Source organism: Cupressus sempervirens, chromosome 3 (genome assembly GCF_028749045.1).
Source record: "Cupressus sempervirens isolate cs-2001-9-10 chromosome 3, ASM2874904v1, whole genome shotgun sequence".
Lineage (NCBI taxonomy): Eukaryota > Viridiplantae > Streptophyta > Pinopsida > Cupressales > Cupressaceae > Cupressus > Cupressus sempervirens.
This window is the reverse complement of record NC_143120.1, coordinates 213,964,604-213,977,445: the sequence shown is the minus strand read 5'-3', so window position 1 is coordinate 213,977,445 and position 12,842 is coordinate 213,964,604. Positions and strand designations below refer to the sequence as shown.

The 12,842-nt window shown below is 36.6% G+C and overlaps 1 protein-coding gene across 4 annotated transcripts in view; it reads left to right on the top strand.

Annotated features, from left to right (window-relative positions):
* Positions 1 to 12,842, top strand: part of LOC149565577 (2-dehydro-3-deoxyphosphooctonate aldolase) — a 257,795-nt gene that overhangs the window by 174,160 nt on the left and 70,793 nt on the right. The gene's annotated exons all lie outside the window — the stretch shown is intronic.

The following is a 12,842-nucleotide window of genomic DNA, read 5'->3' as shown; positions in this document are numbered from 1 at the left end:
ATAGTGCTTGCCCAAATGTAGCCAATAAACCCATGCCTTTTGTTGTGCTGAAACATAGTTCTTGAGATACCTCTCTAGCCATTTGTTCACAATATTTGTTTGTTCACCATTTGCGAATGGTAACTCGTGTTTGATAACATTGTCCCTGTCAATTAGAATAACTCCATTCAAAAGGGATTGAGGAAATGGCTATCTTTTTCACTCACTATGTTCTGTAGAAGATTATACAAGAGGAAACCTTGCGAAAATCAACTCGACCACTTGGGTTGCCTAGTAACTGACAAAGATGGCAAAGAAATGAGAAAATTTAGTCAAGCAATCATCCACGACAAATGCAATCCTTTCCTTGCACTTTGGGAATCCCTACGATAAAAGCCATCTAAATGTTATCCCACTTTTGGTTAGGGATTGGCAACAACTGAAGCATCGTTGTAAAGATGTGCTCAGTTTTTTTCAGCTGGCAAGTGTAGTATCCCTGTACGTATTGCAGGACATCATTCTTGAGGCCCTTCCATGAGAACCATTCCTAGATTTTTCTGTAGGTCTTTAGGTACCCCAAGTGTTCGGTCAAAGGTGAGTATTGCATCTCTCTAAAAATCCTTTTCTTTATCTTGGAACTCGAGTACCAAATAGATTCTTCCCTTGTAGTAGATGAGGTCGTCAACCACCTTGTATCTATCATCTTGTACTTGACTATCCATCAACTAGCACGCAAGTCTATTCTTGGTCTATTCAACCAAAAGGTGTGCCTTGTAATGTCCCATTTTTGTGAGTCTATGCAGTTGATGGAGTTAGCTCATCATAGTGACCCTTCTGAGCTGACAGGGTGATTTGGGGGTCAGCTGAGGTCATCAACCACCTTGTACCTATCATCTTGTACTTGACTATCCATCAACTAGCATGCAAGTGTGTTCATGGTCTATTCAACCAAAAGGTGTGCCTTGTAATGTCCCATTTTTGTGAGTCTATGCAATTGATGGAGTTAGCTCATCATAGCGACCCTCCTGAGCTGACAGGGTAATTTGGGGGTCCTAGTTGTGCACTTACTATTTTTAGTAAGTCTATTTTTGGCAGTGCAGTGGGTGGCTCTAGCTGTTGGTCGTCACCTGCAGTGGATGTGGTTATTAATTGCATGAGCTCTTATTTACTAATTAATTATTAAAGTTGCATTTTTATATTAATATTTTTATTATAATAATGATATTATGAAATACTATTACTAAAAGTTGTGTTGGAAAGTTTCAAGAGCTAAGTTCTTTTGGGAAACTTTTGTCAACAAGGGATTATAAATATGAACTCATCTCATTGGAAAAAGCACGCTTGAATATTTATTTGATTTTGTTGCCTTCGTGACTTTTCTGAGGCTCTGAAGTTTGTGCCCTTGCTGAGGTATAAGGGTTTTTGAATTTTGAGATTTTGTTATGAGTTTTTGTTAGCAATTGTACTGAGGTATACAATTGGCCATCTATCCTACTATAGTGCTGTGTCTAAGGAGATAGATTGTTGGAGGATATCGTCTGTATTTATTACATCCACTAGTAGCTTCAAATTGGGGGTTTGATTTGGGCACTAGAGATTGCCGTTTTGCATTTGGTAATAGCCTGTAGATTTTAGCAACATCAACAATCTTGTAACAAGTCTAGACGTAACTTATCAAGGCAGGGCAGATTGCTTTGTGACTTGCGATTGTATTACCTGGGAATTGCAGGTGTTTGAGAAGCCAATGCTTCAATTTATTAAGGCTGCAGTTGGGTATTGAGACGTCAATGCTTGTGGATTGGCGTGATCAGAACTACATATTGGGCAGAGGAAACAAGTTTGTGATCTATGTTTGAGGAAGAGAATGCAATTTCACTCATGCCTGGATTGCAGACATTTGCATTTCTTTAATTGAGGCGAAAGATATATATTTTGGGGGCAAACCTTCTCTACATTGTTATTTTGCAACTATCTAATCAAGTTCCTTATTTGGTTTACAATACTTATCGACATATGAGAATTACTTAGATTAAATTGGTAGCAACGTTGGGTTGTAAATAAAGACATTGCTATTGTTCCATTAATTGAAACAATAATTGCTATTGAAGTGTGGTAACCCCACTTTCCAGTACTTGGAAAGAAAAAAAGTGTTGTTGATTGAATCATCTCTTAAAGTAATTTGCTAAATTGCATTGGTTAGTTCTGTATAACTCACTATCATTCTTCAACATAGTGCCCTTAAATTCTTAAGGAAGTTATATAATCAGTCAAGCTGGCCAAATGTTTGATATATTTAATTATGGAAGGAACTTTGTGACTATGGGAAATTATAAGCATAATCCAGTTCAACACTCTTATTCCTTCAAAATTGTGTTTGGACTGACAGAGGTTTTTACATGCCTTCTAATCTGACTAAAATTTGGATTTTTACCTTTTGAATACTCAATGTCAAAATCAAATGCTTGGATTTTTCTCACCCACTTTTGTTGGCATTCATTCATATTCCTTTGCTTCAAGAAATATCTCAAGCTATTGTGATCTTCTCATACAAGAAACTTTTCTTCGACAAGATATTGTCGAAATTTCATTAGTGCGTGCATGATGGCGAGCATCTCTTTGTCATAAATGGAGTACAATCGCTTTTCTCTTGAGAGCTACTAACTCTCGAACACAATGTGGTGAGAGTCCTACATCAACATTGCCTAAATGCCTTCTCTAGATGCGTCACACTCTAGGATGAAGGACCAAGTAAAGATGGCTAGTGCCAGAACTGGATAGGAACTCATTACTTCTTTCAGCGCTATTGTCCTGCATTTTGTAACCACAAAATGTAGGTAATAGTTCGAAACTTTTTCAAATAAGTTTCTCATTTCTCTAAGATTAGTTCATTATTTAATTGGTCAGTATTGATCAACCAATCAGTACCAATTGATATAATGAACTCTTTTACTGAAGGCTTTCGTCAAATCTTTTTTGTTTTTTTTTTTCTGTTTGTCGAGCCTATGCTTGATTTTTTGAGGCCTTCAACGTCTTTTTCTTCATTTTTGAATGTGTTTGTTGGTTTTTAGTCCTTTGGGTTTGCTCAAGTCATTGCTTTCGGTTTTCCCTTTGATTTGGTATATCTTAGGGCTTAATCGAAGTTGTCAGTCAAAACATATAACCAATTTAGTACCCAAAAAGTGGACCATTTTGATGCAACTACACGAATTGAAAATATCATGTTATATTTTTAATTTGACATTCACTTTTTGAAAAATATAACTTAAATTCACTTTATGTTATGTTTTTAAGTTAGTTTATCATTTAAATTTTCACTTAAAGTAACTACAGTGCACTTTATGTGATGTTTTTAAGTTGAGTTTCTTTTTGGATTTTCACTTAAGTGTCTATATTAACTATATAGTTCAGTTTAATTTTTGATATTTAAATCGAACGCTCTGGTAAATATTACTTATTATTTCATATTTACACATTATATTGTTAATATGATAATGTAAATATAATTTATGTCCCACTTAAGTAATATTTTATCAAAATTAAATTGACATGTGCTTGAAAAATCACTTTAATGTGTAAAATCACTTAAAAGTGGACCTTTTTGATGCAATCGCATGTACGCTCAACTTAAATGTGTAATGACATGAAAAAGTTCAGCTACATGTGCTATATGCATATGTACCAAAAAGGTGAGTTTTTTCTTAGAGTTGAGTATGCAAGTAACTTAGATATGAATATGCACCTAAAAGGTGCGTTTTGCACTAAAAACTTGTATACACGCTTTCTAAACCCGTTTTTGGACAAAAAAACATGCTTTTAAAACATGCATATGCACCAAAAAGGTGTGTTTTTGCCTTGGGAGAGCCCATTGCATGTTTTTAAAACATGTACTGGCCTCTAAAAGGTGCGTTTTGCTCTATGTTGCATATTTAAAACATGCAATCACACAAGAAAGGTCCATTTTGTTCTCAAACATATTCATTTGCCTTTCTAAAACCCGTGTTTGAAGATTGAAGGCAAAACTTCATGCATTTGGCCTCCAATAACCCGTTTTTGGTGATTTCTCTTAGATTCGTTAATGGAATGACTTGAAATCTTTCCCTCAAGAGGCATTTTTGCATCCTCATGCATTCCCATGCATTTGGCAACCTCTTTCATGTTAAAAACGTTTTGTTTCAGCTTCATTTGGAGCCAAGTTTTGGACAAAAACACCCAGATTTGGGCCTTCAAAATTCACATTTTGGCCAAATAAGGGGTTGTTTTGGAGTTTTGATCATTCTATATACATTTGGGAAAGTCGTTTTTGCATTCACAAGTCAAAAATGACTCAAAAACATGCATTTTTTGGCCACGTTTTTGCAAAAACGACCCATATGCTTGCAAAAAAAAAGTCACATTTTTGTTCAAAAAACTCAAAAAATGGCATTTCCAGCCCATACCTTTGATCAAGAGGGGTCATTTTTTGAGTTTGTATGCATGCTATTGTCTTTGGAGACTACAATTTTGGCATTCTCATGTCAAATTCGACCATTGAATGCCCATTACATGCAAGTATGGAAGAAGTCAAAAAGTTGTTTGAAAATCCGAATTTAAGGGAGAATTGGTCTTCAAGTCTATAAAACTTGCTATTTTGGCCCTTTGATCAAGTAAGTAGAAATTTTCCTTCTTGCTAATTAATTTGTGCTTATCTTGCTAATTTTGTGCATATTTTAGCTTGATGTTTGATTTTGTTGCCATGGAAAGTGTATTTTTCCTTTAAAAATGATGAAATGGTTCATTTTCATGTTTTTGGTTTTTTTCCAAACTCCAAACTCGAAATTGCATGTTGAAGTGGTTTGCTTGTTGACATGTTTGAGTCTTTTGCCAAAGGTATGTTCTTTTGAAGTTTGATTTTGTGTTTGGTGTGTTTTCTTTTCGGTTTTTCTTCATTTTGGAGAAGTTGCAAGTTCTTTCCCAAGAACTTGGTCATGTTTCACTTCACTTCATCTTTAATTTCACACAAGAGCATAATGACATTCCATTTCCATCTTTCCATGCCACAACACTTCGCATCTCATTCGTCAAATGCGATTACATGTATTTCATCTCATTCGACGTACATGTAATCTCATTTTCCATTTCCATTTCCACTCATCTCACTTTCCGTATCCAATTGCAGAACATGATTACATGAAAAGTCTTTTACATGTAATTGCATTTCTAAAACCTGTTTTTGACTAAAAGTCACTTTTTAAAAGGTCAAAAATGTCATGTGTATGTTTTCTCATGTACTTTGACTTCACCTTTCCACAAAGACGACTATAAATTTCACTTCGCCTCAAGTTACATTGCATTTCCATCTTTCCATATGCACTTATACCTCCATGAACAAATACATGTTATTCCACTTCCCATGTCATTATGTATTTCATCTCATCTATCATCCATACTTACATGTAAGCTCACTCTTCATCCACATTCACATTTCATGTCATTTTCCATTCCTCATTACATGTTGCATATACATGTAATCCACTTTTCGTGCAATGACATATTGAAAGCCCAAGTCACTTTTTAAAAGTGAAGAGTTTTTATTCACACACATTACCATCCGTTCCACTTTCATGTCTCAAAGAATATCCATCCTTCCAAGTTTGACTTTGGCCTTTTCCATCCAAATACATATGCTTTCTGGTTCATTTCCAGCCATCATATGTGTTCCATAAGTATTTTATCCATACTTCGAATACCCACTCCTCATGGATTTGTTATTGTCACTCAAATCTCAAAGCTTTCATGGATTCAATCCCATTGAAACTTTTATGTTGCAGCAAGTCAAGATATGCCAAGATTTCTATAAAGAATCAAGACATCCAATAAAGAAGGCGTGCTTCAAATAAAAAAAGCGAGAATTCTTTTGGTCTCCATTTTTCTGATGGTTGTCTGAGAACCCGTGTTCGTGATGGAATGTGCCAAGCACTTTGTTTCTAAAAAAAAAAGAAAAAAGGTTAAAGGTGCTGATGGAAAGTTATTCCAAGTTTACATCCAGACACCATCAAGAAGGTTTTTAAAGTGTCAAAGTTTCTAGAATGTGCCAATTTACAAAGGAGACTTCACGGCAACTTGAGCAAGAAAAGTTTGATCACATCAAGTTTTCATTTGACAATGGACAATTCATCAAAGAGAGTCAGAGGCTATCAAAAGACACAAGACCATGGTTATCAAGGTGAATGTAGTGATATGAAATACATGAACTCCTGATCCTGTTATCATCTGGATAGCATTGCCAAGTACAAGGCCCTGCAGAACAATCCCTATGATTGTTTTCATTTCTCTTCCATCTTTCTTCTTCTTATTTCATATTTGTAATTGAAGAGTATGTATTACATGAAAATGTGTAATTACATGTAATGCAACTTACACGTGTAATGGCATTCAATCCAATAATTTTTCTTGTTAGTTAGACCGGGTCAAAGTTGGTTGAGTTACTCCCACTTTTTCCTCCATTTTTTTCTCAACTCCTTTGCCTATATAAAGGAGTGCCTCCTCATTGTAAAAATCATCTTTTGTTGTATGCAAGAAAGCTCTACCATACTTGTACAAGTATAACTTTGATTATGTAGTATGAATTTGGGAGAAAAGTGAATAAAAGAAGCAATTGGATTCAAAGCTTTGACTAGAAGCAATTGTGATAGAGCAAATTAAAAAATTTGACTGTAATTTGTGCCTATCATCTTTGATTCATGTTATTATTGTGTGCTCAATAATAGAGCATAGTGATTTAAGAAGCAATTAGAGTTGAAGCTTTGACCGGGAGCGGTTGTGGCAATACGTAGACTAGGAGCTTTGACTATAGCTTGCATTACCATCTCAAATTCACAAAAAAACAGTTATAATTCCTACTTCTAGAAACCTTTGTGCCCCAATGGTAGAGGTTATTCTTATAGAATAGGTTAAAACAAGACTTAGAGCCAAATTGGTACGCTTTCAGCTAGCCTTTGAGTTAGTGTTGGTTTATTGATATCACCATTTCCAACTATTAGATAGAAGTGTAGTTAGAGATTTCATCTTGCCCATTACTCGCTCCACAGGTAAGTGGATTCTTTCCTGAAAGCTAAGAGGAAAGAATATTGGTAACACCCCTTACAAAATATCTCAACATTTTGCTTACCTTGAGTTGATCCAAGGAACGATGAGAAGGGGGAGCCTTCCCTTTAACGTAGGAGAGAGTTTGTCTCACACACCATGGCTAGTCATTCTATTTTGCAACTATATTTTACCCAAAATTGTTGGTTACGAAATATCCATACAACAAGATTGTCCAAGGCATGCCGTGTTTGCTCATTCCAATGGAAAGAACCATTCTTCGTTAGGTTTGTTAGCGGTGTATTGAGTTGCAAGGATCCCTTCACAAACATTATGTAAAATTTGCATAGCCCAAAGAATCCATAGAGATCTGAGAGTCTTGGGAGGTGGCTAGTAAAAGATGGCTTGGATTTTATCCTAGTTAAAGTAACGAGACTTGGACCTAGTTCGGACTTGGTAGGGGTAACTCGACTCGTGACTCAACTTGGACTCACTTGTGACTGAACGACTCGGCAAAGTGACAAAACCCTTGAAATTTAGAGATTTTTTAGGATTTAAATTAATTCCATGCATCCATTATTCAATAAAGCTTAAATAGAAGGTAATTTGATCACATACATAACATACATCGATTACGTAAGTGCAAAGGTAAATTTTAGATGTATTATGAAATTTTTTAAAACAAAAATAAAAAACGTGACGAGTCAAATGAGTTAGCCAAGTCACCCAGGTGAGTGAGCTGAGTCACCCAGTCGAGTCAACTGAGTCAGCTGAGTCCGGCGAGTCAAGTTAGTTGACCTGCTAAGTCAAGGTCATGGGTCATTTTGACTCGGCTGACACCGACTCGAATGACTTGCCCGATTCGCGGTGAGTCTCGTTACTCTAATCCTAATGTACCTGAACCCCTAGACCATTAAAGATGTGTCCCAAGTATAATATCTCCATTTAAAATTCACATTTGGACCTTTTTTCTAATAATGATTGTCTCCATAATTCCCAACACTTCATCCAAGTGCCTCAAATGTTCCTCCCATTTCTCGCTGTAAATGAGTATATCATCAAAGAATACTAGCAGAAACTTGCACAGTTGCTTGTTGAAGATGTGGTTCATGCTGAACTAAAAAGTGGCCAGAGCATTGGTCAAGCCAAACAACATGACCAATAACTCATAATGTCTATAATGGCAACAAAATGATCTCTTCTCCATGTCTTTCTCTCACATGTGATTCTGATGATAGCCAGAGTGGAGATCTATTTTGGAAAGATAGATTGTGTTGTGTAATACATCAACTTGTTGATCTGGGGATTAGGTACCTATTTTTTAGTCTTGTTGTTCAATGCATGGTAGTCCACACACGTTCTAAGAGATCTATCCATCTTTTTTACTATCATTACTGACAATGCAAAGGGGCTAGAATTGGGTCAAATCCATTCTTTGTCGAGGAGCTCTTGGATTGTCTTCTCTATCTCATCCTTGATCTACTTAGGATGGCAGTATGTTGTGGTGATCATAGGATTGGCTCCTTCTTACAACTCTATGGCGTGCTCAAAGCCATGCGATGGAGGTATGCTAGGTGTGATGTGGATGAAGACCATGTTGTGTTTATCCAACATAGTCTAAAGTTCATTATCCTATTACAAATTCTCCTTCCTCTGTACAGATTTTGTGGAGACCAATTAGTGTGCTGCCCAGAAAACATCATTATGTTTGAAGATTTCCAACATCCCTTGTGGTTAGAGTTCCTTCTATCCGCCATTCGTTATTCCCCTCAGGACTACCATTTTTCCATCCACCTTGATGAAGAACTCTATCCTTTTGAAGCTCTGTATACTCATTAAGAGTCTACATCTACTAAATGCCCAGTATGACCTTTATGTCATCTAGATCAACTACAATGAAGTCATTTGTTACCATGTGACTCTCCATAGTAATGCTCAGCTGTGGAATTAGATGGGTACATGGCAAGAGGTTGCCTCCTTCCATCTTGACTTTGAACCCTTGGTGTGCTTCTGTATGCAAACCCCATTTTTTTATAACTGACAAGTTGATAAAGTTGAGTGTGGTCCCAGTACCAAGCATGAGCATGACCCGCTTTCCCTGGGGTGTACCTTGTACATGAAAAAAATGCACCTCGAAGTACCAACAAGTGTTGTGATGATACTCCCTTGCTATACCGGCATAAACCTCCTTGGAAGCTTGTAGATCTTCTCCCTCAGTTTTAGGTTCCTTGTGCTCCTTGTCATCTAACATCACCTCAATGTAATAGATTTACCCTTTGCCAATCCCATGACTCCTTGCAATTAAAACAAAGTTTTCTCTGCTGAGCTCTTGTTGGGAGGCCTCACCTAATGATGACTTCTTTGGATTGGGTTTGTTATCTTTTTCCTACAGAGCGAGGGGTAGCTTGGAATGTGAATAATTCCTGGACGAAGAAGAGAAGGATGCTGCCATGTCTCATGCCTTCTTAAATTCTTTACTGAGTGTTACAAGATTGAATCCTTTCATCCAACCTTTCAAAGGTTCCATCAGTTCATCCATGAATAACACAATCAAACACTTCAATGAGATGCCCATTACCAATATCGAAAGCCTCTGGAACTTTGGAATATAACTGTGGACTAACATTGTTTTCTTTAGTTGCACTAACTACTTGATATTAAGCTTTGGATCTTTGTTGTCGAAGCGATCTACGAGCCTCTTAGTGAATTCAGCATAAGATGTTATTTGATATTGACCAAGAGTAACCATTGCATGAGATCACCACTCGTGCATGACTCCCAAATTCTGCATGAAAAATTTATTTTCTTTGTCGTCATGCATCTAGTTGAGATAGAAATATGTTGCTTTGTCCACATATATTTGGTTGAGCTAGAAATTCAGTACCTAGGCTCACATTGACAGTGATCCGGACTTGTTAAAGGATGATAAGTTTACCTTACGAATCTTTCGTTTGAGGTCATTGTTGAAGTAACCACGACTATTGCTACCCAAATACCTCAATCAAAATTCACCATAGTCCTTGTAGAATATATCACCTTTGAGGTTTGCATTCCTCCAATCTTCCCTTAGATGTTCTTGCATTTTCAGAAAATTGGGCTTCCACTCTCTACAAGGTGCTTCAGGTCTTAGGGGAAAAGTTGGCATTGATGGTTGAGGATGTGAAAAATGAGGGTTTAGACTTCTTGTCTTTGAGTTATTATTGTGCCTATTTTGTTCTTAGTTTGTCTTTTCTTTGGCTAATTTTTGCAGTGTCTCCTCCATGAGCCATTGATGTTCTTCTCTAATGTGGGCATCATTGAGTTGGGCTTGACTTCTAATGAGCTCTCTAAATAGTGCCATGACATCCTCAACATCATCTTGTGGTTCCCCCATCCTATCGATAGAACAATGCTTCCTTCTCCTTCTAGTGTATACTAGCATCAACAACTCAACAAGCTAGCAAAATATGTGGCTTTGATACAACTGTAATGTGCCTACTCGACACATTGGAGTTGTTACCCTATGGTTGAAAGGTGCTTGCCAAGGCACTTTGAGATCCAAGACCTTATGTAGACCTCACATCCAAGTGATACACTCGACAAGAATTGGTCATGTGTAATGATGAGGGTGGTGTATAGTCTCAGATCTGCCCGTATGGTGTCTAGGATTGGTCACACTGTGTCCTAAGAGAAGGCAAAAGAAGTGGTTGTATAGTGGGATGACCGTATGGTGTGGGATGTGGCACGCGCAGGATAACCTGTGCAAGTTGGCATACAATGGCCTATGCAAATTGGTCGTGCATGTTCTCAATTTCGACATCACAAAATTAAGGCAACCCTATGTAATTTCCTCATGAATTCATAGGTATAGCCTCTTTGTTTCAACATATTGATAGGGTGTCATTGAGACGATTCGTTACCCCTGAATTGTACTCTATGAAACTTTGTTAGTGCGTTTATTTTGAAGGTTGTTGTCGAGTTGGATCCCCAATGTTTGCAGGAAAGAGTTTTCCTTCTCTGGTTGCAAACGCTGAATTTTTGGTAAACTTACATGTCTTTTTTCTTTTTTTCTTTTGTTTGTTAAATAGTTTTGAGTCTTGTTTTTTCCTTATGATGATATCCCTTTTGATACCACTTGTTTCAAGCAAGCTTAGGCCTGAAACATAGTTGCCTAGCTCATGTTATGGAGGAGAAAGTGGGGTTTTATCTGGCCGAAAACACCTTCAAAAGTGAGCTTTTTGTTGGTTTTTGCATGAAATAAAATTATATTTAATATTTCAAATGTATTTTGATATCCATTTTAATTTTTTTGCTCATTATGAGTTGATAAGACCATACTTTCAAATGTTTTATGAAAATTAGCCTTTCTAAGTCTATTTTCATGTTCTAAGTTTTTTTTTTTCCTTTTGAATGCGCCGGGTAAACTTTTTAACGTGACCGGTAGCGCTGGTGCGACACGCCCACCGGTACCACGGGGACGGGGGAGACTAGAACCCATGACCAACCCCTTGCAACAGGGAAGATTTAGCCAACCGAGCTAGGGCCTTCGCCCTATTTTCATGTTACTTTATTGAAAACCATAATTTTTATTAAATTTAATTACATAAAATATTAAAGTTGCATAAAGGTGGGGTTTTAATTTCTCAAAGCATATTTCAACATGCTAAACACCTTGTAAGACCCCACTGGCAATAAATATAAGTCCTAAAAGCATTTAAGTAGACTTCTTAAAGGAAATAACATGTTATTTTAGCACTTAAGTGCTTATGGGTGGGCAATTTGAAACCCAAAAGTACATGTCACAGCATTTTAAAGTTTATTAACTTGAGCTAGTGTTAAAATGTATATAGGTGGAAATTTTCAACACAAAAAGCGCATGCATTTACAAAGTATGTGTAATTCCTCCTCAAATACACGTCATTACTTCATCTTCAAGAGGCTTGGAATATGTTAATGCATATGGTGGGGTTTTTGGATTCCAAAACATGTTCTTTCAATCCTAAAAGCAGGTCATTACTTATATTGGCTTGTAAATGCATAGAGGTGGCGATTTTAAAGTCAAAATCACATGCTTCTGCAATTGAAAAAATTGTCATTAATTTTGTAACATGCAATTTAGATCAAAATACTTGTGTGGCGATTTTGGACCCTCCACCAAAAATTGCATCCTAAGTAATTTTATAACCGTTGGCTTTATCGGTGGTGATTTTTCCTTCAAAAGCATGTGCTTTTTACTTGCAAAACTACGTCTTTACTTATTTATGCATGCGTTTTGAGAGGGTGACAATTTTGTGGTCAAAAGCACATGTTTCTGGCATCTAAAAGTTTCTTTACTTCTTCTAGAAGGCTTTTTAGTTTTCCAACCAGAAGTGGCATTTGTAGATCAAAAACACTTGTTTTTGGCTTGGGAAGGTCCAACATTCTGGACGTTTTTCTTGAAAAATGTGATTAGTGGCCTTGAATCACTCACAACTTGGGCACTACGTGGTCGGTTTTAAAGATCTTTAGGTCATTTTTGCAAGAAATTGGCCAAGGATCATTTCTAGCTATTCAAAAGTGGGGTTTATAGAGGTTTTTCTTATTCCACAACTCATCTAGGCCTCATATTTGTCTAGAAATGCCTTAGATTTGAGCATTTCTTTGCATCAAATCCTCAAATATCTGGCTCAAGGTAAGTTGTAAAGAATTTTCCATCTCTCTTAGCTTGCATACAACTTTCTTAAGTTACATTATATGGTTTGGACACCATTTTCAATATACTTTGCATATTGCACTTTGTTTGGTCAAAATGGTTGCTAAAATGGTGCAATTTTGATCTCTAA